Below are 22,355 nucleotides of genomic sequence, written 5' to 3'. Positions count from 1 at the left end.
ACAAATAACCATTGGGTACATCTGATTTTGACACGATTGCTATGGGTGAGCTACAGTCACTGTAACTCGTTTTGATTATGCCATCTTGGAGCATGCGTTCAATCTCTTTTCAGCCTGTGCCAACTTTAGAGGGTTATGCCAAGAAGAATGTTGCTTAATCGGAACAGCATCTCCTACATCTACATAATTAGGTTACATAGATATGCATAATTCGGATAGCACTTTCCAGCTTATTTCCACATATCTCCCCAAGCAATAGTAACAAATCTTACAGATCATTTTGATTTTCCTCTGGAAGGTACCTCAATAATTTATCCCAATTATTGACACCTTCCTCAATTAGGTTAAAAACAATGACTGCAGATGCTGGAAACCAGATTCTGGATTAGTGGTGCTGGAAGAACACAGCAGTTCAGGCAGCATCCAAGGAGCAGTAAAATCGAACCTTCCTCAATTTTTTCATTTAATTTGAAGAATGTCTAATTCAGAATCCTCTGAATTTGTTCTTCACTCTGCATTGTAACCAATAATACAGTCTCCATTGGCTTCCATTCTCTGTCAAATTATCTTTTGAGTATATCCAAGATTTCTTCATGCTTCCTGTTTTGTTGTGTGCTGTGATACATTTGAATGCTGTCTAATCAACTCTCCCACAATTTAAGTATTCTCTAAAATTTGACACATAGTCTAAATATTTGGCATCTGAATTCTGTCTTATCAATTTCTCCTTAATCAACTTTAGCAGTCCTCTCACTTTATGCCCAAAAGTTAATTCAAATGGACCGAATTTGGTCGATTCATCTGGTGCATCTCTGATCGCAAGAAGTACAAACGGAATTCCCTTATCCCAACCATCTGGATAATGTTGACTATAATCCCTCAACATGGTCTTTAATGTCTGATGCCTCCTTTTTAGCGCTCCCTGCGACTCTGGATGGTATGCAGTAGAGTCAGACAGTCATAGAGATGTACAGCACGAAAATGGTCCAACTCATCCATGCCAACCAGATATCCCAACCTAATCTAGTCCCACCTGCCAGCTCCCGGTCCAAATACCTCAAAGCCCTTCCTATTCATATACGCATCCAGATACCTTTTAAATGTTGCAATTGTACTAGCCTCTACCACTTCCTCTGGCAGCTCATCCAACACAAGTACAACCCTCTGTGCGAAAAAATTGCCCCTTAGGCCTCTTTTATATCATTCCTCTCACCCTAACCCTATGCTGTCGAGTTCTGGACTCTCCCACCTCAGGGAAAAGCAGCTGTCTATTTATCCTATCCATACCTCTCATAAGCCTCTATAAGGTCACCCCTCAGCCTACAATGCTGTAGGGAAAACAGCCCTAGCCTATTCAGCCTCTCCCTACAACTGAAATGCTCCAACCTTGGCAACATCCTTGTAAATCATTTCTGAACCATTTCAAGTTTCACAACATCCTTCCAATAGGAAGGAGACCAGAATTGCATGCAATATTCCAACAGTGGCCTAACTAATGTCCTGTACAGCCTCATCAGGACCTCCCAACACCTGTACTCAATATTCTGACCAATAAAGGAAAGCATATCAAATGCCTTCTTCACTATCTTATCTACCTGCAACCCACTTATAAGGAACTATGAACCTGCACTCCAAGGTCTCTTTGTTCAGCAACACTCCCTAGGACCTTACCATTAAGTGTATAGGTCCTAGGAGAAAGTGAGGACTGCAGATGCTGGAGGCCAGAATCAAAAAGTGTGGTGCTGGAAAAGCGCAGCAGGCCAGGCAGCATCCGAGGAGCAGGAGAATCGACATTTCGGGCATAAGCCCTTCTTCAGTGTATAAGTCCTCCTAACATTTGCTTTCCCAAAATTCAGCACCTCACATTTATCTGAATTAAACTCCATCTGCCACTTCTCAGCCCATTGGCCTATTTGATCAAGATCCCATTGTAATCTGAGTTAACCTTCTTCTCTGTCCACTACACCTCCAATTTTGGTGCCATCCGCAAACTTACTAACTATACCTCTAATGCTCACATCCAAATTATTTATATAAATGATGAGGGCAGAGAGGTAGAAGTGATCTATTTGGACTTCAGTAAGGCATTTGACAAGGTTCCCCAGGCAGATTGGTTAGCAAGGTTAAGATCTCATGGAATACAGGGAAAACTAGCCATTTGGATACAGAACTGGCTCGAATGTGGAAGACAAAGGGTGGTGGTGGAGGGTTGTTTTCAGACTGGAGGCCTGTGACCAGTGGATTTGAATTGTTCTATTGCAAAGATGTCAACAACTTCCTTGAATAATTCTGATTTAAAGTTTGACTTTTGATCTGTTTGGATCTCTGTAGGGAGTCCATATCTAGTGAAAGATTTGACTGACGCCTCTCCAATCCTTTCAGCTATGATAGTGCATAATGGAATGACCCTCTGGAAATCTAGTGAACACATCCATTAATGTTACCAAATACTGATTCACACATTTTGCTTTTGGTAGGGGTCATACACAATCAATTAAGAGTCTTGTAAAAGGTTCTTCAAATGCAGGAATAGGTATTAAAGGTGTGGTTTCATTACTGCCTGTAGTTTTCCAATTACCTGCCATTTATGACATGTCTGGCAAAAATTAACTACATCCTTGTGCAATCTAGGCCAGTAAAAATGTTTTGTATTTAGCCTGAGATCTTTTCACCCCTAAATGACCTCCTAGTTGTGGTTCATGCGCCACTCATAACACCTCTGTTCTACAAACCACTGACAAAATGATTTCATAAACTTCTGCCCATTTCTTGTCTGCCTGAATATGTGATGATCTCCATTTCCTCATTTAAGACATAATTTTTAAGATAATAACACATTGGGATACATCTAAATTCTTCTGCTGTGCATGCATTTTGATGCAATTTGTTTTAGTTTCTCATCTTTTTGCTGTCATTCAGTGAATTTCTCTGAACTAAAGATGCCTCCTTTGTCATCTATTTGCTCCTGTTTTGTGTCAACCATTTGATCAAACAGGACCTATGCTAATTCCACTTCAACTTCCTTATCTGTATTTGTTGACCTTTCCTGGTTCAATTAGTGACTTTGTGACCTCATTACCACATAGTCAGGAAAAATCCTAGGTTATGTGCCCTGCAATAGTTCAGTTACCTGAGTTTCCAGTGGCTTTTCAACCATAGTAGGCAGCACTCCTACCTGTTATCCAGCTATATCATTAGCAAGGATAAATCGTATTCCTGGAGCTGAGAGTTTGTCCAGTACTACTCCTACCATGACTTCTCCACTCTTCATTGGACACTCTAACCTTAGTCCACATAATTGAACACTTCTTGTCTCACCGTGAATTCCCATTACTAGCATCATTTCTGGCAATAGTCCTTCAGAGGTACAAATTTTATCATTATTCAACATTAAAGATTGATAGGTTCCTGTATCTCCTTATACTGTAACCTCTTTAACTGCTCCTCCTAACCTATGTGAGTAAACATTACCTTCGCAAGTATATGGTTTAAGAAGATCCAACAATTCTTCCTTAACTAACCTCTGACCAGGTTGTACATTCTGGTGCACTTTATATCCTCCATTGTGCTTTCCATTACCATTCCTACAAAATTCACCGGCTTATCCTGTTTTCCTATATCTGGCTTCCCAGTGCTAACCCACCAACACTGATTTCATGTGGCCTTCTTTATTGCAGTGAAAACACTAGAGCTTTACAACTTCTCTTTTCCCCTCAAGGGTTTCCTTAAGTTATCCTGATGATCTTCACCAGGATCTATCTTTTCCTTTCCATGTAAGGATTTTTCTTGACCCAAATTTCTATCCCTCATGGATTGAAATTGATTTTGGTAACCAAACTTCGATTTATGGACTAACCTCTAATCATCAGCCATTTCAGCTGCTAATCTCGCTGTTTCAACCAATCCACGTGAGCTCTCACTACTTCAGGAAGTGAATTTTTCCAGAATAATTCTCTCTGAGCTCTATTTTTAGTACCCTTATCCACCTATCAAAATTATTTTGTTTGATCCTTTCAAGCTCAATGTAAGTTTGACCAGGGTTTAGATCAGAGTGGTGCTGGAAAAGCACAGCAGGTCAGGCAGCGTGTATACACTTAACCAGATACTCACCAGGCCTTTTAAGTTTGCACATCCGCACTCTCTTCCTGACTAAGAACATTACAGTGCAGTACAGACCCTTCGGCCCTCGATTGTGCGCTGACCTGTGGCCAATCTGAATCCTATCTATCCTACATTATTCCACTTTCAAATGGAATAGTGTCTTTGGGGTCCTGAAGGGAGAGGGTAACCAGCCCCAAGTTGTGGTCCACGTAGATACGAACAACATAAGTAGAAAGAGGGATAGGGATGTAAGGCAGGATCTCAGGGAGCTAGTGTGGAAGCTGAAAGTTAGAAGTTGTTATCTCTGGTTTGCTACCCGTGCCACGTGAAAGCGAGGCAAGGAATAAAGAGAGATATCAGCTGAACACGTGCAGGAGGGAAGGTTTCAGGTACTTGAATAATTGGGGAAGGTGGGACCTCTACGAAGAGGATGGTCTTCACTTGAACCAGAGGTGTACTAATATCTTGGGAGGGAAATTTGCTGGTGCAATCCAGGTGGGTTTAAACTAGCTCAGCAGGGGGTGGGAACCTGAGGTGTAGTTGCAGTACACAGGATGATGAGAGTAGGGAGGACAGGAACAAGATTTCAGTCACAGGAATGTGTTGGCAGACAGCAAGTTAATTTGAAGTGTGTCTACTTCAAACTTCAACTCCAGAAGTATCCGAAATAAGGTCGGTAAGCTGGCAGCATGGATAGGTATCTGGGACTTTAATGTTGTGGCCATAGGTAGAGTAAGGTGAGGAATGACTGTTGCAGGTTCCAAGGTTCAGATCATTCATTAAGAACAGCTAAGGCGGTAAAAAAGGGGGAGGTGTAGCCTTGTTAGTCAAGAATAGTATAACGGTGGCTGGAAGAACTTTTGACGAGGACACGTCTACTGAGGTAGTATGGGCCGAGGTTAGAAACAGGAGAGGAGAGGTCACACTGCTGGGAGTTTTTATAGGCCTCCATTGAGTTCCAGAGAGATGGAGGAGAGGATTGGAAAAATGATACTGGGTAGGAATGAAAGGAACAGGGTGGTCATTATGGGGATCTTTAACTTCCCTAACATTGACTGGAAATGCTATAACTCTAGTGCGTCGGATGAATTAGTTTTTGTCCAATGTATATAGGAGGGTTTCCTGACACAGTATGTCGAGGAGCTGACAAGAGGGGAGACCACGCTGGATTTGGTGTTTGGTAATAAACCAGGCCAAGTGTTTGATTTAGTTGGAGGTGAGGACTTTGGATAGAGTGACCATAAATCTGTTACATTTAGTTTAGTTATGGAAAGGGATAGGTACATGCCACAAGGCAAGAGCTATCAATGGGGTAAGGGCAATTAGAATGTAATTAGGAAGACTTAGGATGCATTGAATGGAGTAGCAAAATGCAACGGATGGGGACAATGGAAATGCGGAGCTGGTTTAAGGGATAGATATTGTGCGTCCTTGATAGGTATGTCCCTGTCAGACAGGGAGGAAGTGATAAGGTAAGGGAACCATGGTTTACTACAGAAATTGCATCTCTTGTTAAGCGGAAGAAGGAAGCTTATGTGTTGATGAAACAGGATGGTTTAGATGAAGTGATGGAAAGTTACAGATTAGCTAGGAAGGATTTAAAGACAGAGTTAAGAAGAGCAAAGAGAGGTATGGACAGTTTTTAGCAGGTAGAATGAAGGAGAACCCGAAAGCTTTCTATAAGTATGTAGGAATAAAAGGATGACTAGGGTAGGAATAGGGCCAGTCAAAGACAGAAGTGAGAAGTTGAGTGTGGACCCTGTGGAGATTGGAGAGGTGCTAAATGAACATTTCTCATCAATTTTCCTACAGTAAAAGGAGAATATTGTAGAGGAGAAGAATGAGATACGAGATGTTAGACTAGAAATGATCGAGGTTAGTTATGAAGAGATGTTATCAATTCTAGAAGGAGTGAAAGCAGACAAGTCCCCTGGGCCGGATGGGATTTATCCAAGGATTCTCTGGGAAGCTAGGGAAGAGACGGCAGAGCCTAGACTTTGATACTCAAATTGTCATTGTTTACAAGTTTAGTACCGCAAGACTGGAGGATTGCAAATGTTGTGTCCTTGTTCAAAAAGGGCAGTAGAGATGACCCAGGTAATTATAGACCAGTGAGCCTTACTTCTGTTGTAGGAAAGGTTTTGGAAAGGATTATAAGAGATAGGATTTATAATCATTGAACAAGCAACAATTTGATTTCAGATAGGCAACATGATTTTGTCAAGAGCAAGTCATGTCTCACAAACCTCACTGAGTTTTTGAGAAGGTGACCAAGCATGTAGATGATAGTTGGGCAGTTGACATGGTGTACATGGACTTCAGTTAAGCCTTTGATAAGGTTCCACATGGTAGTCTGTTGGAGAAAATGCAGAGGCATGCGATTGAGGGTGATTTAGCAGTTTGGATTAGAAGCTGGCTTTCTGAAAGAAGGCAGCGAGTGGTGGTTGATGAAAAATATTCAGCATGGAGTCCGGTTACCAGTGGAGTGCCACAAGGACTTGTTTTGGGAATACTGCTGTTTGTCATTTTGATAAATGACTAAGATGCAGGCATAGATGGATGGGTTAGTAAGTTTGCAGATGACACTAAAGTCGGTGCAGTAGTGGACAGTGTGGAAGAATGTTGCAAGTTGTAGGGGGATTTGGAGAGACTGCAGAATTGGGCTGAGAGGCAGCTAAATTGAGGTGATTCACTTTGGCAAGAATAACAGTGAGAAAGAGTACTGGGTCAATGGAAGTGGATGTCCAGAGGGATCTTGGAGTTCATGTACATAGACCCCAGAAAGTTGCCACCCAGGTTGATAGTGCTGTTAAGAAGGCATACAGTGTGTAGAGAGATTGAGTTCCAGAGCTGCACGTCATGCTGCAACTATATAAAATGCTGGTGCGGCCACACTTGGAATATTGTGTACAGTTCTGGTCACCCTATTATAGGGAGGATGTGGAAGCATTGGCAAAGGTGCAAAGGAGGTTTAGCAGGATGTTGCCTGGTCTGGAGGGAAGCACTTATGAGAAAAGGCTGAGAGACTTGTGTTTGTTCTCATTGGAAAGAAGAAGGCTAAGAGGGGATTTGATAGAGACATACAAAATAATCAGAGAATTAGATAGGGTAGACAGTGAAAGTCTTTTTCCTAGGATGATAACATCAGCTTGTACTAGGGGACTTTGCTAGAAATGGAGGAGTGATAGATTTAAGACAGATGTCAGAGGCAGGTTCTTCACTCAGAGAGTGGTATGGGCGTGGAATGCCCTAGCTGCCAATGTAGTTAACTCAGCCAAATTAGGGAGATTTAAACAATCCTTGGATAAGCACATGGATGATGATGGGATAAAGTAGGGGGATGAGCTTAGAATAGTTTACAGGTCAGCCAAAGGGCCTGTTCTGTTCTGTATTGTTCTATGTTCTGAGATGAAGACTAAAGTATGGAGTCCAGTTACTAGTCTTCATCTACATCCTTTTAAGATGATTTTTCTGTCTAAGTTGAAAAATGTGTTGCTGGAAAAGCGCAGCAGGTCAGGCAGCATCAAAGGAGCAGAATAATCGATGTTTCGGGCATAAGCCCTTCTTCAGGAATAAGGAGGGTGTGCCAAGCAGACTAAGATAAAAGATAGGGAGGAGGGACTTGGGGGAGGGGTGTTGGGAATGCGATAGGTGGAAGGAGGTTAAGGTGAGGATGAGAGACCGGAGAGGGGGTGGGGGGCGGAGAGGTCGGGAAGAAGATTGCAGGTCAAGAAGGCGGTGCTGAGACCAAGGTTTGGGATGGAGAAAAGGTGGGGGGGAGGGGAAATGAGGAAGCTGGAGAAATCTGCATTCATCTCTTGTGGTTGGAGGGCTCCTAGGCGGAAATGAGGCGCTCTTCCTCCAGGCATCGTGTTGCCATGGTCTGGCGATGGTGGAGGCGAAGGACCTGCATGTCCTTGGCGCAGTGCGGGGGGGAGTTAAAGTGTTCAGCCACGGGACGATTGGGTTGGTTGGTCCGGGTGTCCCAGAGGTGTTCTCTGAAACGTTCCACAAGTCGGCGGCCTGTCTCCCCAATGTATAGGAGGCCACATCGGGTGCAGTGGATGCAATAGATGATGTGTGTGGAGGTATAGGTGAATTTGTGACGGATATGGAAGGATCCATTGGGGCCTTGGAGGGAAGTGAGGGGGGGAGGTGTGGGCACATGTTTTACATTTCTTGCGGTTGCAGGGGAAGGTGCCGGAAGTGGAGATTGGGTTGTGGGGGATGTGGACCTGACGAGGGAGTCGCGGAGGGGATGGTCTTTCCGGAACGCTGATAGGGGAGGGAAGGGAAATACATCCTTGGTGGTGGGGTCTGTTTGGCAGTGGCGGAAATGACGGAGGATGATGCGATGCGGTAACAGGCGGAGCAGGTAACGGCTGTCTGGTGGTGTTTTTTGAAGTCGCGGGTATAGTCCAGTTAGTGTTTTTTTAACAGTTAAAATTTAAAGTTTTTTTTAAGTGCCTAGCAGACCCGGAAGCTGGTGTCGTGCTAGGTTACCTGGGAAGGGTATTTTTTCTTATATAAGCGCGCAGGGGAGGAACCCGAGGCACGACAAGGGTAGAGCCTCCCGCCCGCCCTCCTCCTCTAACCTAATTATAAGATCCGATGTGGTAAGCCGGTAAGTTCTGCATTTTGCTTGTTTGTTTCTTTAGATCTAGTTTTTAAAGTTTACCTTTTAGAGGGATGGCAGCGAAGGCAGTGCAATGTTCCTCTTGCAACATGTATGAGGTGAGGGAAGCCATTAGCGTCCCTGCTGATTACACTTGCAAGAAGTGCACCCATCTCCAGCTCCTCCAAGACCGTGTTCGGGAACTGGAGCTGGAGTTGGATGAACTGCGAATCATTCGGGAGGCAGAGGTGGTCATAGATCAGAGCTTTAGGGAAGTAGTTACTCCGAAAGTTATAGAGAGATGGGTGACAGTGAGGCGGAGTGGGAGGAAGCAGCCAGTGCAGGGACCCCCTGCAGTCATTCCCCTCAAGAACAAATATACCGTTTTGGATACTTGTGGGGGGGATGACTTACCAGGGGTAAGCAACGAGGGTCAGGCCTCTGGCACGGAGCCTGGCCCCGTTGCTCAGAAGGGAAGGGTGGAGAAAGATAGAGCTATAGTTCTTGGGGACTCAATAGTGAGGGGCACAGATAGGCGGTTTTGTGGGAGCGACAGAGACTCACGATTGGTATGTTGCCTCCCAGGTGCAAGGGTACGTGATGTCTCTGATCGTGTTTTCCGGGTCCTTAAGGAGGAGGGGGAGCAGCCCCAGATCGTGGTCCACGTTGGCACCAACGACATAGGTAGGAAGAGGGGTGAGGATGTCAGGCAGGCTTTCAGGGAGCTAGGTTGGAAGCTCAGAGCTAGAACGAACAGAGTTGTTGTCTCTGGTTTGTTACCCGTGCCACGTGATAGAGAGTCGAGGAATAGGGAGAGAGAACAGTTAAATGCGTGACTACAGGGATGGTGCAGGAGGGAGGGATTCCGGTTTCTGGACAACTGGGGTTCTTTCTGGGGAAGGTGGGACCTCTATAAACAGGATGGTCTACACCTGAACCTGAGGGGCACCAGTATCCTTGGGGGGAGGTTTGCTAGTGCTCTTTGGGAGGGTTTAAACTAACTCTGCAGGGGCATGGGAACCTGGACTGTAGCTTTATGGTACAGGACCTTGAGTGTAGGGAGGTTAGGAACAAGGCATCGATCTTGAAGGAGGGTGCCTGTAAACAGAAAGGTGGCTTGACGCGTGTATACTTCAATGCCAGAAGTATAAGAAATAAGGTAGGTGAACTTGCAGCGTGGGTTGGTACCTGGGACTTCGATGTTGTGGCCATTACAGAGACGTGGGTAGAACAGGGGTAGGAATGGCTGTTGCAGGTTCCAGGGTTTAAATGTTTTAGCAGGGTCAGAGATGGGGGTAAAAGAGGGGGTGGTGTGGCATTGCTTGTCAAGGATAGTATTACAGCGGTGGAAAGGACGATGGAGGAAGACTTGCCATGTGAGGTAGTTTGGGCTGAGGTTAGAAATAGGAAAGGTGAGGTCACCCTGTTAGGAGTTTTCTACAGGCCTCCCAATAGTCCGAGAGAAGTAGAGGAAAGTATTGCGAGGATGATTCAGGAGAAGAGTGAAAGTAGCAGAGTGGTTGTTATGGGGGACTTTAACTTTTCAGATATTGACTGGGAAAGCTATAGTTCGAGTTCGTTAGATGGGTCGGTGTTTGTCCAATGTGTGCAGGAGGGTTTCCTGACACAATATGTAGACAGGCCAACAAGATGTGAGGCTATACTGGATTTGGTTCTAGGTAATGAACCAGGCCAGGTGTTAGACTTGGAGGTAGGTGAGCACTTCGGGGACAGTGACCACAACTCGGTGACTTTTACTTTAGTGATGGAGAGGGATAAGTGTGCACTGCAGGGCAAGAGTTATAGCTGGGGGCAGGGAAATTATGATGCGGTGAGGCATGACTTAGGATGCGTGGATTGGAAAAATAGGCTTCAAGGGAAGAACACAAATGATATGTGGAGCTTGTTCAAGGAGCAGCTATTGGGTGTCCTTGATAAGTATGTACCAGTCAGGCAGGGAGTAAAGGGTCTTGTGAGGGAGCCGTGGTTTAATAAGGAATTGGAATCCCTTGTGAAAGGGAAGAGGGCGGCCTATGTAAAGATGAGGTGTGAAGGTTCAGTTGGGGCGATTGAGAGTTATAAGGTAGCCAGGAAGGATCTAAAGAGAGAGCTAAGAGCAGCGAGAAGGGGACATGAAAAGTCCTTAGTTGGTAGGATTAGGGAAAACCCAAAGGCTTTCTATAGGTATGTCAGGAATAAAAGGATGACTAGGGTAGGTATCGGTCCAGTCAAGGATAGTAGTGGGAAGTTGTGCGTGGAGGCGGAGGAAATCAATACTTTTCATCAGTATTCACTCAGGAACAGGGCACTATTGCTGATGTGGATATTGAGTCACAAGTGATTAGAATGGATGGCCTTGAGGTATGTAGGGAAGAGGTCTGGGGAATACTAGAAAGGATGAAAATAGATAAGTCCCCTGGGCCTGATGGCATTTATCCTAGGATCCTCTGGGAAGCTAGGGAGGAGATAGCAGAGCCATTGGCCTTGATTTTTATGTGGTCATTGTCTACGGGAATAGTGCCAGAAGACTGGAGGATAGCGAATGTGGTCCCCTTGTTCAAGAAGGGGAGTAGGGATAGCCGAGTAACTATAGGCCAGTGAGTCTCACTTCTGTTGTGGGCAAAGTCTTAGAGAGAATTGTAAGGGATAGGATTTATGAACATCTGGATAGGAATAATGTGATCAAGGATAGTCAGCATGGTTTTGTGAAGGGCAGGTCGTGCCTCACAAACCTTATTGAGTTCTTTGAGAAGGTGACTAAGGAGGTGGACGAGGGTAAAGCAGTAGATGTGGTGTATATGGATTTTAGCAAGGCGTTCGATAAGGTACCCCATGGTAGGCTAATGCAAAAACTACGGAGGTATGGCATTGAGGGTGCATTAGAGGTTTGGATTAGGAATTGGCTGGCTGGAAGGAGACAGAGGGTAGTAGTTGATGGAATAGGTTCATCTTAGAGTGCAGTTACTAGCGGTGTTCCACAAGGGTCTGTTTTGGGACCATTGCTGTTTGTCATCTTTATAAATGATCTAGAGGAGGGGCTTGAAAGCTGGGTGAGCAAGTTTGCGGATGACACGAAACTCGGTGGAGTTGTGGACAGCGAAGAAGGATGTGGCAGGTTACAGCGGGATATAGATAAGTTGCAGAGCTGGGCAGAAAGGTGGCAAATGGAGTTCAATGTAGCTAAGTGTGAAGTCATTCACTTTGGTAGGAGTAACAAGAAGATGGATTACTGGGCTAATGGTAGGCTACTTGGTAGTGTGGATGAGCAGAGGGATCTTGGTGTCCATGTAAACAGATCTCTGAAAGTTGCCACCCAGGTAAATAGTGCTGTGAAGAAGGCATATGGTGTACTGGGCTTTATTGGTAGAGGAATTGAGTTCCAGAGTCCTGAGGTCATGTTGCAGTTGTATAAGACTCTGGTGCGGCCTCATCTGGAGTATTGTGTGCAGTTTTGGTCGCCATACTATAGGAAGGATGTGGAGGCATTGGAACGAGTGCAGAGGAGGTTTACCAGGATGTTGCCTGGCATGGTAGGAAGATCATATGAGGAAAGGCTGAGGCACTTGGGGCTGTTCTCATTGGAGAAAAGAAGGTTTAGGGGAGATTTGATAAAGGTGTACAAGATGATTAGGGGTTTAGATAGGGTAGACACTGAACCTTTTTCTGTTAATGGAGTCAGCTGTTACTAGGGGACACAGCTTTAAATTAAGGGGTGGTAGGTATAGGACAGATGTTAGGGGTAGATTCTTTACTCAGCGGGTTGTGAGTTCATGGAATGCCCTGCCAGTAGCAGTGGTGAACTCTCCCTCTTTATGGTCATTTAAGCGGGCATTGGATAAGCATATGGAGGTTATTGGGCTAGTGTAGGTTAGGTAGACTTTGGTCGGCGCAACATCGAAGGCCGGAGGGCCTGTACTGCGCTGTATTTTTCTATGTTCTATGTTCTATGATGTATCTGGAGGTAGGTGGGGTTCAAGGGCAGAGGAGCGGGAAGTGGAGGAAATGCGGTGGATAGCATCGTCAACCACGTCTGAGCGGAAATTGCGGTCTTTGAAGAAGGAGGCCATTTGGGTTTGGCACACTGATCTTTACATTGCTGAGGCTAAATGCCAGCTCCCAGACACCTCCTCCTACTGCCCCCTGGACCATGACCCCACCTCCCACCATCAAACCATCATCTCCCAGACCATCCATAACTTCATCACCTCAGGGGACCTCCCATCCACTGCCTCCAACCTCATAGTCCCACAACCCCGCACCGCCCGTTTCAACCTCCTGCCTAAAATCGACAAACCTGACTGCTCCAGCTGACCCATTGTTTCAGCCTGCGCCTGCCTCAACGAACTCATCTCTGCATACCTCGACATGGTCCTGTCCCCCTTAGTCCAAGAACTCCCCACCTACGTTTGGGACACCACCCACGCCCTCCACCTCCTCCATGATTTTTGCTTCCCCAGGCCCCAACGCCTTATCTTCACCATGGACATCCAGTCCCTATACACCACCATCCCCCATCACGAATGCCTCAAAGCCCTCCGCTTCTTCCTTTCCTGCCGAAACAACCAGTACCCTTCCACTGACACCCTCCTTCGACTGACTGAACTGGTCCTCACTCTGAACAACTTCTCTTTCCAATTCTCCCACTTCCTCCAAACCAAAGGAGTTGCCATGGCCACCCGCATGGGCCCCAGCTATGCCTGCCTCTTCATAGAATATGTGGAATAGTCCATCTTCCGCAGCTACACCGGTACCACCCCCCACCTTTTCTTCCGCTACATCGATGACTGTATCGGCGCTACCTCATGCTCCCACGAGGAGGTTGAACAGTTCATCCACTTTACTAACACCTTCCACCCCGACCTCAAATTTACCTGGACCGTCTCAGACTCCTCCCTCCCCTTCCTAGACCTCTCCATTTCTGTCTCGAACGACCGACTCAATATAGACGTTTACTATAAACTGACCAACTCCCGCAGCTACCTAGATTACACCTCCTCCCACCCTGCCCCCTGTAAAAACGCCATCCCTATTTCCCAATTCCTTCGCCTCCACCGCATCTGCTCCCAGGAGGACCAACCCCAATAACGAACAACCCAGATGGCCTCCTTCTTCAAAGACCGCAATTTCCCCTGAGACATGGTTAATGATGCTATCCACCGCATCTCCTCCACTTCCCGCTCCTCCGCCCTTGAACCCCGCCCCTCCAATTGACAAAACCCCACTGGCCCTCCCCTACCACCCCACCAACCTCCAAATACATTGTATCATCCTTCGTCATTTCCGCCACCTCCTAAAAGACCCCACCACCAAGGATATATTTCCCTCCCCTCCCCTATCAGCGTTCCGGAAAGAACACTCCCTCTGCGACTCCCTCGTCAGGTCCACACTCCCCACCAACCCAACCTCCACTCCCGGCACCTTCCCCTACAACCCCAAGAAATGCAAAGCTTGCGCCCACACCTCCCCCCTTACTTCCCTCCAAGGCCCCAAGCGATTCTTCCATATCTGTCACAAATTCACCTGCACCTCCACACACATCATTTACTGCATCCACTGCACCCGATGTGGCCTCCTCTACATTGGGGAGACAGGCCGCTTACTTGCGGAACGTTTCAGAGAACACCTCTGGGACACCTGCACCAACCAACCCAACCACTCTGTGACGGAACACTTTAATGCCCCCTCGCACTCGCCAAGGACATGCAGGTCCTTGGCCTCCACCATCGCCAGACCATGGCAACACGATGCCTGGAGGAAGAGCGCCTCATTTTCCGCCTAGGAACCCTCCAACTACAAGAGATGAATACAGATTTCTCCAGCTTCCTCATTTCCCCTCCTGCCACCTTTTCTCAGTCCCAGCCCTCAGACTCAACACCGCCTTCTTGACCTACAATCTTCTTCCTGACCTCTTTGCTCCCACCCTCTCTCCGGCCTATCACCCTCACCTTAACCTCCTTCCACCAATTGCATTCCCAACACCCCTCCCCCAAGTCTCTCCTCCCTACCTTTTATCTTAGCCTGTTTGGCACACCCTCCTCTTTCCTGAAGAAAGGCTTATGCCTGAAACGTTGATTCTCCTGATCCTTTGATGCTGCCTGACCTGCTGCGCTTTACCAGCAACACATTTTTCAGCTCTGATCTCCAGCATCTGCAGTCCTCACTTTCTCCTTTTCTAAGTGCCAACTTCTGAAGTTCAAACTCTGTCTCTTTCTTCCTTTCCACTTTCCCTTTTTCTCTCTTTGCTCTCTCTTTTAATTGTAATTCAAACCATTTCATTTCACTCTCTAGGCGGAGCAGGTAACGGCTGTCTGGTGGTGTTTTTTTTAAGTCGCGGTATAGTCCAGTTATTGTTTTTTTTTAACGGCTAAAATTTAAAGTTTTTTTAAGCGCCTAGTGGACCCGGAAGCTGGTTTCGTGCTAGCTTACTTGGGAAGGCTTTTTTTCTTATAAAAGCGTGCAGGCAGGGAGCCCGAGGCACTACAGGGGTAGAGCCTCCCAGCCGCCCTCCTCCTCTAACCTAATAATAAGACCCGTTGTGGTAAGCAGGTAAGTGCTGCATTTTGCTTGTTTGTTTCTTTAGATCTAGTTTTCTTTTTAAAGTTTACCTTTTAGAGGGATGGCAGCGAAGGCAGTGAAATGTTCCTCTTGCAAGATGTATGAGGTGAGGGAAGCCATTAGCGTCCCTGCTGAATACACTTGCAGGAAGTGCACCCATCTCCAGCTCCTCCAAGACAGTGTTAGGGAACTGGAGCTGGAGTTGGATGAACTATGGATCATTCGGGCGGCAGAGGTGGTCATAGATCAGAGCTTTACGGAAGTAGTTACTCCGAAACTTATAGACAGATGGGTGACTGTGAGGGGGACTGGGAGGAAGCAGACAGTGCAGAGACCCCCTGCGGCCGTTCCCCTCAATAACAAGTATACCGTTTTGGATACTTGTGGGGGGGACGACTTACCAGGGGTAAGCAATGGGGTTCAGGCCTCTGGCATGGAGCCTGTCCCCGTTGCACAGAAGGGAAGGGCGGAGAAAGGTAGAGCGATAGTTATTGGGTAAAAGATTGGTATTCCTGATGAAGGGCTTATGCCCGGAATGTCGAATTTCCTATTCTTTGGATGCTGCCTAACCTGCTGTGCTTTAACCAGCAACACATTTTCAGCGATAGTTATTGGGGACTCAATAGTGAGGTGCACAGATAGGCGGTTTTGCGGGGGCGACAGAGACTCATGATTGGTATGTTGCCTCCCAGGTGCAAGGGTACGTGATGTCTCTGATCGTGTTTTCCGGGTCCTTAAGGGGGAGGGTGAGCAACCCCAGGTCGTGGCACCAACGACATAGGTAGGAAGGGGGGTGAGGATGTTAGGCAGGCTTTCAGGGAGCTAGGTTGGAAGCTCAGAGCTAGAACAAACAGAGTTGTTGTCTCTGGTTTGTTACCCGTGCCACGTGATAGAGAGTCAAAAAATAGGGAGAGAGAACAGTTAAATGCATGGCTACAGGGATGGTGCAGGAGGGAGGGATTCCGGTTTCTGGACAACTGGGGTTTTTTCTGGGGAAGGTGGGGCCTCTATAAACAGGATGGTCTCCACCTGAACCTGAGAGGCACCAGCATTCTTGAGGGGAGGTTTGCTAGTGCTGTTTGGGAGGGTTTAAACTAACTCTGCAGGGACATGGGAATCTGGACTGTAGCTTTAGGGTACAGGACCTTGAGTGTAGGGAGGTTAGGAACAAGGCATCAATCTCGAAGGAGGGTGCCGGTAAACAGGAAGGTGGCTTGAAGTGTGTATACTTCAATGCCAGAAGTATAAGAAATAAGGTAGATGAACTTGCAGCATGGGTTGGTACCTGGGACTTCAATGTTGTGGCCATTACAGAGACGTGGGTAGAACCGGGACAGGAATGGCTATTGCAGGTTCCAGGGTTTAAATGTATTAGTAGGGTCAGAGCTGGGGATAAAAGAGGGGGAGGTGTGGCATTGCTTGTCAAGGATAGTATTACAGCGGTGGAAAGGACGATGGAGGAATACTTGCCATCTGAGGTAGTTTGGGCTGAGGTTAGAAATAGGAAAGGTGAGGTCACTCTGTCAGGAGTTTTCTACAGGCCTCCTAATTGTCCTAGAGACGTAGAAGAAAGTATTGCAAGGATGATTCAGGAGAAGAGTGAAAGTAGTAGGGTGGTTGTTATGGGGGACTTTAACTTCCCAGACATTGACTGGGAAAGCTATAGCTCGAGTTCGTTAGATGGGTCAGTGTTTGTCCAATGTGTGCAGGAGGGCTTCCTGACACAATATGTAGACAGGCCAACAAGAGGTGAGGCCATACTAGATTTGGTTCTAGGTAATGAACCAGGCCAGGTGTTAGACTTGGAGGTAGGTGAGCACTTCGGGGACAGTGACCACAACTCGGTGACTTTTACTCTAGTGATGGAGAGGGATAAGCGTGCACTGCAGGGCAGGAGTTATAGATGGGGGCAGGGTAATTATGATGCGGTGAGGCATGACTTAGGATGTGTGGATTGGAAAAATAGGCTTCAAGGGAAGGACACAAATGATATGTGGAGCTTGTTCAAGGAGCAGCTATTGGGTGTCCTTGATAAGTATGTACCAGGCAGGGAGGAAAGGGTCTTGTGAGGGAGCCATAGTTTAATAAGGAATTGGAATCCCTTGTTAAAGGGAAGAGGGCGTCCTATGTAAAGATGAGGCATGAAGATTCAATTGGGGCGATTGAGAGTTACAAGGTAGCCAGGAAGGATCTAAAGAGAGAGCTAAGAGCAGCGAGAAGGGGACATGTAAAGTCCTTGGTTGGTAGGATTAGGGAAAACCCTAAGGCTTTCTATAGGTATGTCAGGAATAAAAAGGATGACTAGGGTAGGTATCGGTCCAGTCAAGGATAGTAGTACGAAGTTGTGCGTGGAGGCGGAGGAGATTGGGGAGACACTGAATGAATACTTTTCGTCAGTATTCACTCAGGAACAGGACATTGTTGCCGATGTGAATATTGAGTCACAAGTGATTAGAATGGATGGCTTTGAGGCATGTAGGGAAGAGGTCTGGGGAATACTGGAAAGGGTGAAAATAGATAAGTCCCCTGGGCCTGATGGCACTTATCCTAGGATCCTCTGGGAAGCTAGGGAGGAGATAGTGGAGCCATTGGCCTTGATTTTTTTGTCGTCGTTGTCTACAGGAATAGTGCCAGAAGACTGGAGGATAGCGAATGTGGTCCCTTTGTTCAAGAAGGGGAGTAGGGACAGCCCTAGTAACTATAGGCCAGTGAGTCTCACTTCTGTTGTGGGCAAAGTCTTAGAGAGAATTGTAAGGGATAGGATTTGTGAACATCTGGATAGGAATAATGTGATCAAGGATAGTCAGCATGATTTTGTGAAGGGCAGGTCTTGCCTCACAAACATTATTGAGTTCTTTGAGAAGGTGACCAAGGAAGTGGACGAGGGTAAAGCAGTAGATGTGGTGCATTTGGATTTTAGCAAGGCGTTCGATAAGGTACCCCATGGTAGGCAACTGCAAAAATTACGGAGGTATGGCATTGAGGGTGCATTAGAGGTTTGGATTAGGAATTGGCTGGCTGGAAGGAGACAGAGGGTAGTAGTTGATGGCAAAGGTTCATCTTAGAGTGCAGTTACTAGCGGTGTTCCACAAGAATCTGTTTTGGGACCATTGCTGTTTGTCATCTTTATAAATGATCTAGAGGAGGGGCTTGAAAGCTGGGTGAGCAAGTTTGCGGATGACACGAAACTCGGTGGAGTTGTGGACAGCGAAGAAGGATGTGGCAGGTTACAGCGGGATATAGATAAGTTGCAGAGCTGGGCAGAAAGGTGGCAAATGGAGTTCAATGTAGCTAAGTGTGAAGTCATTCACTTTGGTAGGAGTAACACGAAGATGGATTACTGGGCTAATGGTAGGCTACTTGGTAGTGTGGATGAGCAGAGGGATCTTGGTGTCCATGTAAACAGATCTCTGAAAGTTGCCACCCAGGTAAATAGTGCTGTGACGAAGGTATATGGTGTACTGGGCTTTATTGGTAGAGGAACTGAGTTCCGGAGTCCTGAGGTCATGTTGCAGTTGTATAAGACTCTGGTGCGGCCTCATCTGGAGTATTGTGTGCAGGTTTGGTCGCCATACTATAGGAAGGATGTGGAGGCACTGGAACGGGTGCAGAGGAGGTTTACCAGGATGTTGCCTGGCATGATAGGAAGATAGTATGAGGAAAGGCTGCGGCACTTGGGGCTGTTCTCATTGGAGAAAAGAAGATTTGGGGCGATTTGATAGAGGTGTACAAGATGATTAGGGGTTTAGATAGGGTTGTCAGTGAGAACCTTTTTCCGCGTATGGAGTCAGCTGTTACTAGGGGACACAGCTTTAAATTAAGGGGAGGTTGGTATAGGACAGATGTTAGGGGTAGATTCTTTACTCAACGTGTTGTGAGTTCATGGAATGCCCTGCCAGTATCAGTGGTGGACTCTCCCTCTTTATGGTCATTCAAGCGGGCATTGGATAAGCATATGGAGGTTATTGGGCTAGTGTAGGTTAGGTAGGCTTCGGTCGGTGCAACATCGATGGCCGAAGGGCCTGTACTGTGCTGTATTTTTCTATGTTCTATGTTCTATTTCTATTGTCCTTTCCTTGCCTTTTCCTTCTTACTCAAGCTGCTTCATTTTCAATTGAATTTTGACAATCTCCAAAGATTCTGATGGTGTTTCCAGCAAATTTAAATGCTGAACTACAGCTGTAATTATCTCTCCTTTTCGCACTGAAGGAGACAGCTCCAACTCCAGATTGTCTGCTAATTCCAGCACCTTTGCCTTTATCACTTTTTGCAAAACCACTTCAAAGTTACTTCCTCCACCCTCAGAAAACTCTTGGTTACTGGAAGAGCCATTGTTATTGCAAACACTGCTTAAATCAACAAAATTCAACACCCTGAACAAAAGACACTAACACCTACCACTCGCTGCCTTTAAGTCCAGCAACCTTCATCCCAAAATGGAACTAAAGAGCAAATCCTGCAAAGAGCCTTTAATCTGTTATGTACCGGGCCAGACTCCTTCAAACATTTCAAGGAAGTAGCCCAGACCCTAACTTTGCTCCTTGTTTTAATCAGGTGTAAAGTGGATATTCCAGGAAAGATGCAGCTGGCCCAACCACTTAGTTATAAACAAAACAGAATTTGTGATTTTTGAGCATTACCTCACATCAAGACTCTTTGGCATCATTGCAGCCCAAAAAACTACAAACACATTAAAATATCAACAGCAAAAGTCACGTCATTTACAAGATACCATGCAAAAACTGTAAACAAAAACTGTAAACAAATACTACATTGGACAAACTAGTAGGAAACTCGCCACCAGGATACATGAACACCAACTGGTCACTAAAAGACATGACCCACTATCACTAGTTTCAAAACATGCAGACAGACAAGGAAACTACTCTGACTGGGACAGCACACACATCCTAGGATAGTCAAAACAGAAAGAGTAGGGCAGATCAGTGATAGCATAGGGATTCAAATTTTGGGAGAAGATTTGTAGCTCGGGTGCTCGTTGTTGCGGTTCTGTTCGCCGAGCTGGGAATTACAGCACACTCATAACAGCGCACAAACCAACAGCCACTCTCAGACAACAACTCATCAGAACAAAGGACCCGATACCCAGCATGAGCAAAACCAATGTAGTGTACAAAATCCCATGCAAGGACTGCACAAAACACTACACAGGACAAACAGGAAGACAGCTAACAACCCGCATCCATGAACACTAACTAGTCACGAAACGACATGACCAGCTATCCTTAGTAGCCACACATGCAGATGACAAGCAACATGAATTCGGCTGGGACAACACTACTATTATAGGACAAGCCAAACAGAGAACAGCCAGGGAATTCCTAGAGGCATGGCACTCATCCACAGATTCAATCAATAAGCACATCGACCTGGACTCAAGATACCGACCACTGCAGCGGACAGCTGAAACTGACAACCGGAAGCGGCAGATTCAAACCACTACAAATGCTGGAGGAAAGATCACAGAAGCGCTTCACAGGAGGCTCCCAAGTACTGAGGATGTCACCTAGACAGGGGACTAAATGTCTGCAACACAAATTCCCAGCTCGGCGAACAGAACCACAACAATAGCATAGGGAACTTGTATATAGAGTCTGAGGAGGTAGGGGAAGCCCTAAATGAGTTTTTTGCTTCTGTCTTTACTAAAGTAAAGGACCTTGTAGTGAATGAAACCATTGAGGAGCAGGTAAGCATGTTGGAACGGATAGAGATTGAGGAAGCTGATGTGCTGAAAGTTTTGACAAACATTAAGATCGACAAGTTGCCAGGGCCAGACCAGATTTGTCCTCGGCTGCTTTGGGGAGCGAGAAATGTGATTGCTTTGCCGCTTGCAAAGATCTTTGCATCCTCGCTCTCCACTGGAGTTGTACCTGAGGACTGGAGGGAAGCAAATGTAATTCCTCTTTTCAAGAAAGGAAATAGGGAAATCCCCAGCAATTACAGACCAGTTAGTCTCACGTCTGTCGTGTTAGAAAGGATTCTGAGGGATAGGATTTATGACCATCTGGAAGAGCATGGCTTGATTAAAGGCATTCAGCACGGCTTTGTGAGGGGCAGGTCATGCCTCACAAATCTTATTGAGTTCTTTGAGGATGTTACGAGGCAAGTTGATGAGGGTCGAGTGGTGGATGTGGGGTATATGGACTTCAGTAAGGCATTTGAGAAGGTTCTCCATGGTAGGCTCATTCAGAACGTCAGGAGGAATGGGATACAGGGAAATTTAGCTGTCTGGATACAGACTTGGCTGGTCAACAGAAGACAGCAAGTGGTAGTGGAAGGAAAGTATTCGGCCTGGAGGTCAGTGGTGAGTGGCATTCCACAGAGCTCTGTTCTTGGGCCTCTACTCTTTGTAATTTTTATTAATGACTTGGATGAGGAGATTGAAGGATGGGTTAGCAAGTTTGCAGATGACACAAATGTTGGAGGTGTCGTTGACAGTACAGAAGACTGCTGTAGGCTGCAGCGTGACATTTACTCACTGAGAATCTAAGTAGGGAAGTTATATTGCAGTTGTACAGGATGTTGGTGAGCACGCACTTGAGTATTATGTTCAGTTTTGGTAACTTTGCTACAAGAAGGCTATTATTAAACTGAAAAGAGTTCAGCAGAAATTAGAAGGGTGCTGCTATGACTCAACAGTCTGAGTTGTATTGAAAGCTTAGATAAGCTCCTATGTTTTTCTTTAGGAGACTGACAGGGAACCTTACAGAGGTGTGTAAGATCATGAGATGTATGAATAGGGTGAATGCACTCAGTCTTTTTCCCAGGGTTGGGGAATCAAGGCCTAGTCAGCATCAGTTTAAGGTTAGGGGGGAAAGAATAAAAGGGAACCTGAAGGGCAGCTTTTACACATAGGGTGGTATACATATGGATTGAGCTACCAGCAGAAATGGTTGAGGCAGGTACAACAACATTTAAATATCATTTAGACTAATACATGGATAGTAAATGATTAGAAGAATATTGGCCAAGTGTAAGGAAATGGAGTTAGCTTGGATGGACATTTTGGTCGTCATAGACCAGTTTGGACCAAAGGATCTGTTTCTATGCTGTAGGACTCTGA

At 46.1% G+C, this 22,355-nt stretch overlaps 1 protein-coding gene across 1 annotated transcript in view; it reads right to left on the bottom strand.

Moving 5' to 3' along the window:
• The window catches only part of LOC132834399 (dynein axonemal heavy chain 8-like), a 1,143,262-nt gene that overhangs the window by 802,844 nt on the left and 318,063 nt on the right, over positions 1 to 22,355 (bottom strand). The gene's annotated exons all lie outside the window — the stretch shown is intronic.

The sequence above is a fragment of the Hemiscyllium ocellatum genome, chromosome 3 (assembly GCF_020745735.1).
Source record: "Hemiscyllium ocellatum isolate sHemOce1 chromosome 3, sHemOce1.pat.X.cur, whole genome shotgun sequence".
In the NCBI taxonomy this organism is placed as follows: Eukaryota; Metazoa; Chordata; class Chondrichthyes; order Orectolobiformes; family Hemiscylliidae; genus Hemiscyllium; species Hemiscyllium ocellatum.
Note: the sequence above shows the minus strand (reverse complement) of the source record. Positions and strands in the feature narration are given on the sequence as shown.